The following is a 5,397-nucleotide window of genomic DNA, read 5'->3' as shown; positions in this document are numbered from 1 at the left end:
TAGAATCATAGTTATTAGCAATTATATATACGAAAGAACAATCTTCAACTGTTTACATAACTCATGTAAACGTATAGATCTGATCTATCAAAACCAAAGTTGTGAATCGTGGATTTATCTAAATGTATGTATTAAAATTCTAGAAGGATAACTAACTTTCTTCTATTGAAAATACATTTCATGATAATTCCCTCTTTTCCGTGGACAGGTCTTTAAAGGACTACATGATCACTATAAAAATAAGTAATAATAGTTAGACTCAAATTAGAACACCATTCGTCAAAAATCAGTGACCATATCGTATAAGCCAAAGAGACGTACAAAATCCAATTTCGGTTGCTAAACATTAAGCTGTAAGGACGTTAAATGGGATTAAGTATGTCCTTACAGCTTATTGCTTAGAAACCAGTATGGGATTAAGTCAGTTTCTAAGAAATAAGCCGCAAGAATGTACTGAAGCCAATATTGAATTCTACACAATCAGCCATAAAAACGTACATAAGTTCATACTGGTTCCCAATCAATAGGCTGTACAAACGTACATAAGCCCATATTTGTTTCTAAGCGATAAGCTGTAAGGACGTACTGAAGCCCATACTGGTTTCTAAGCAATAAGCTGTAGGGACGTACTGAAGCCCATATTTGTTTCTAAGCAATACGCTGTAAGGACGTACTGAAGCCCATACTGGTTTCTAAGCAATAAGCTGTAAGGACGTACTGAAGCCCGTACTGGTTTCTAAGCAATAAGCTGTAAGGACGTTCTGAAGCCCGTACTGGTTTCTAACCAATAAGCTGTAAGGGTGTACTGAAGCCCATACTGGTTTCTAAGCAGTAAGCCATAAGAATATACTGCTACACATACCGGTTTTTAAGCAATAAGCCGTAAGGACATTTTGAAGCCCATATCGGTTACTAAACTACTAGCTGAAAGGACGTACTGAAGCTCATATTGGTTTTTATGCAGTAAGTCCTATGGTCGTACTGAAGCCCATACTGGTTTCTAAGCAATAAGGTGTAAGGATGTTCTTAAGCCCATTTCGGTCTATAACGAATAAGCCGTAAGAGTGTACTACCGCTTATATGAAAGATCCACATTCTTATTCAAGTTCAATGTATATTCTACAGAGACTGAACTATGTAATTATACTTCCAGTTATTACAAAGAGGTTAAACTATTTGACTCAGAACCTGCGTTATTGTCTTCGACATGTGTATGATTTCTAAAACTTGTAATTCACCCCAATTCTCTTTCGTTCCTGTATAAGTGCATACATAACCAGAAAGAAGGAAATATTATAGGGAGAATATAAATATATATTCCTTCAACAAAATCTTACTACCAGGTTAACTGCACTTGACGATTCAACCACGTGGAGTGGTAACAAAGCCTAGAGTGTATTGATTTCTACGCAAGTGTGAGAACATAGATGTATGGTTTAGAAGAGGAGCAAGCCGAGAAAGACAAATCGAGTATTTATATAAGCTTCAGTTAAGATAGAACAACTGGTAAACATACGGCCAAGCTTGTGTGTGAGCGTGATCAAATGTTAACTGTTTCAATACGCCGATAACCGAGTTAACAGCTGTTTAGTGTCTACAGCTATTCAAGCTCTGCACTGATTTATTTGTTTCTTGTAACGTCAATAGCACATTGTTAGTCCAGATCTCGCATTGATGCTCACATAGAGCTTTCATATATAAGGTACAATACATCACTCATAATTACTTATTACTAACTTAGTTTTCTCCCGTTGACGCTCTAGTCACTTGACTCGTTTCGGGTTCACAGACTAAAATTTACTGGTTCGTCAGTTCTTCTGAATTTCGAGTGATACGAATTCAATTCAAATAAATTTATAAATATATAATAATAATAAACAATTTAGTGTTAGAATAAATAATTTGATGTTAATAAAACTCATATACTTAATTCTGCTATCTAATGACATAATAAAAATTAATAAATTACCATTCATCTTCTAATCTAGTTTAGTTGTTGTTGAAACGATTTATTATATAAATATTATCTCTTACTGCTAGTCTAACACTCACTATCCCCTCACTTGCTCACCGGTCAACTCAAACACGGAGTCCAGCTTCAACCATCGACTAGTATACTCAACCACCTCAGACCAACTACAATGACAGATGACATCATAACCACTCAGTCTGCCCAAACCAAACCATACAAGAGAAGGAAAGCGACACAGACCTTGCCGTTCTCGCCAAGCTCTTCTTAGCAGCATCGCTCTTACACACACCCTAGCCCTACTACCCACCATCTTACTCGTCAAACGCCCTCTTGACAGATACCTCACCCGATTCTCAATCACTGTCCAAAGAGGAAGCAGACGAATCCAGTTGCACCCAGCTCTCATTTTTCCGTTACCCCTCAACCAGCGAAGATCAAGATTCGCCTCATCACAAATCTCTTCCAAAACAATCTGTTACTTTCAACCGCTTGTTTACGAAAACGACCTTCCTCCCACGACTGGTGTTCATCACGCAGTCCCCTTCTTTCTTCGTCATTAGTTAATATACCATAAGTCAAGCTCAACCTGGCAATGAAAGTGGGTTTTAAGGGACTCTTCCGTTCCCCCCACACATCTAATTCTAGGTATTGGATCTATAGACCCCCCCCCGTCGTCCTGAAGAACCATAAGTCCTATATTGACCATCTGTGGTTTTTTTGTCCACTTTTATCTTGTTGCCAAATTACTTATCATCCTGCTCTCTTAAGCCATCGGTTGTTTTTTTAGCGTAGACTTTTCAAAGAATCTCTTGTCACCAGAGGGGGGAAGAGAAAAAGTTTTCTAAAAGTTTAGGGTCGAACGTTTCAAATCGAAATTACTTTCATGATTTTGCGGATTTGCTAGGTCTGGGGTATTCTAGCGGTCTGATGGGACCTGTTATTACGCGAAATGTATCGTGAGCATTAGGTATAGTGTGGTTTATATATCATCACACTTATATTTACTTTCATTCAAAAATACTTATAAATACATAACTTTTGCTACTTCACGCCTCCTGTGAAAAAAATTAACTAATTGGTTCTATTTGCTTTAAACTAATTGTTAGTATTGACAGAATTTCATTTTATGAACTTTACATTTTAAGACTGATTAATTGTTCCGACTATTTGAATATGTGAGGCACTTTGGTATGTCTGCGGGATTGCAACGCTAGAAACCGGGTTTCGATATCCATGGTGGGCAGAGCACAGATAGCCAATTGTGTAGCTTTGTGCTTAATTATAAACAAACAAACAAAAAATATTTTGCTATTTATAAATATTAGAGTAATTATTTTAGTTAAATTAGCTAGGATTGAGCAAATTTACTGTATATACAGCTAAGTCTAAAATTATGAGGTTTGGGTTAATACAGGTTTGGACAAAATGTTTGCACACTGTTATATATTGATATTATTGTCTACATGTATGGAGTTTGTTTGATTTGTTTTCAATTTCGCGCAAAGCTACACGAAAGTTATTTGCACTAGCCGTCTCTAATGGAGCAGTGAAAGACTAGAGGGAAGGCAGCTAGTCATCACCACCCACCGCCAACTCTTGGGCTACTCTTTTACCAACGAATAGTGGGATTGACCGTCACATTATAACGCCCCCACGGCTGAAAGGGCGAGCATGTTTGGTGTGACGCGGATTCGAACCCGCGACCCTCAGATTGTGAGTCGAGCGCCTTATCCACCTGGCCATGCCGGGCTGCCTAAGTAGTAACAGAGGAGGTAGCTAATGATTGGACCAACATGTACGAGTTATTATTCTGGTCTGCATAAGCTGTTTTGAGCATTTATTCCTCAAATCATACACACACACACACACACACACACACACACACACACCTGTTTTGTGTTAGAAGGAGAGCTTTTGGTATTATCTTTTTCAAAACAGATCAATGTTTTATTCAAACAGAAGTTATAGAGCGTCAAATTACTCGACTGTCCTGAAATGGTGTGAAGCAAACGGACATTGATAGGACAGTAGGGTACCGCCAGTGTACTTTATCCAATGTCTTACATGAAACGTTGTTTGAAGAAAGACTACTGATAGACGGCGAAAAATTACTGCCCAAAAATGAACGTCTTTTTATCAGATTAACATGTGAAGGTCGAAAGAAGTCTTGCAACACCATGCGACAGGAATGGCATGAACACCTTTATTCTCGGGTATCCAGAAGAACAGTGAATAGGAGACTGACCAAACAAGGTTATTTTGCAAGAAGGGCTATTTGCAAATCGATATTAACCAGAGTTCACCATCATCACTGTGTTACTTGGGCAAGACAGCATGCCAACTTGTAATTAGGAAACTGGTGACATGTCATCTTTTCAGATAAGTCCTGTTTATGGCTTGTTAAAGCTAATGGTAGGATTTGTGTTCATCGTTTGTCTGGAGAACAGATGAGGGAAGGCTGTATTTCCGACAGGAGGTGGTGCAGTACATGTTTGAGCAGCTATTCATTGTAGTTGAAAATTGCTCTTCATATTCTCCAGGGATAGGTTATTGGCGTCTCCTACAGGCTTAACATGGTGACGATATTCTTGCCTTATGCTAGGGCAAGGTTTTTAAATAACTTTGTGTTCAAGGATGACAGTGCCACTGCCCACAGTGCGTGTATTGTACAGGACTGTTTCGCCAAAGAGGACGTTATAAGATTACCATGGCCAGCAGTCTCGTAATTCCATTGAGAACTATTGGGCAAAATTGAGCAGAATGATTGCTATCCACAACTGTAAAACAACTATAATAACAAGTTGGGATAAAATCATAGTGAATTACATCAATAACCTCATCAAAGCATGCCATGTCGCCTTGCAGAGGTTATAAGAGTACGAGGAGGTCCAACCAAGTACTGGATGTTTAGTATGAACCGATATAAAGTCACAGACGCTACTTATAATAATTTGATGTTATTCTTGTCATTATATAAAGTTTTATTGTGATAGGTAAAATGTTGAATTATACATCTTTTTAGAGGTGTCAAATAAAATAGTTTGGTATCTTTTTAGAGGTATGAAATAAAATAGTTTGGTGTTCTAATAAATGTGTTTGTAAGGTTTATTGTGATGGGTGAAATGTTGAATTACACATCGTTTTAGAGGTATGAAATAAAATAGTTTGGTGTTCTAACAAATTGTTCATGATGTCAATAGAACCTGTTTCATTATACAAATTACATGTGTAGCTGTTAATTTAACATGCATTTCTGAGTTTGACAATGCTAGGTGTATTTATATTCCATCTTAATAATAATGACCTTATTTGTTACAAAATATGCAACATTTTGGCCACGACTGTATTAGATCATTTAGTAAGATGTTTGTTTGTTTTTAGTACAGAGTTACACAGTGTTTGTCCACAGCATGGAATAGACCCCC

This window comes from Limulus polyphemus, unplaced genomic scaffold (assembly GCF_000517525.1).
Source record: "Limulus polyphemus unplaced genomic scaffold, Limulus_polyphemus-2.1.2 Scaffold697, whole genome shotgun sequence".
Taxonomy (NCBI): domain Eukaryota; kingdom Metazoa; phylum Arthropoda; class Merostomata; order Xiphosura; family Limulidae; genus Limulus; species Limulus polyphemus.
The sequence above is the reverse complement of the archived record's forward strand: the minus strand, read 5'-3'. Positions refer to the sequence as shown.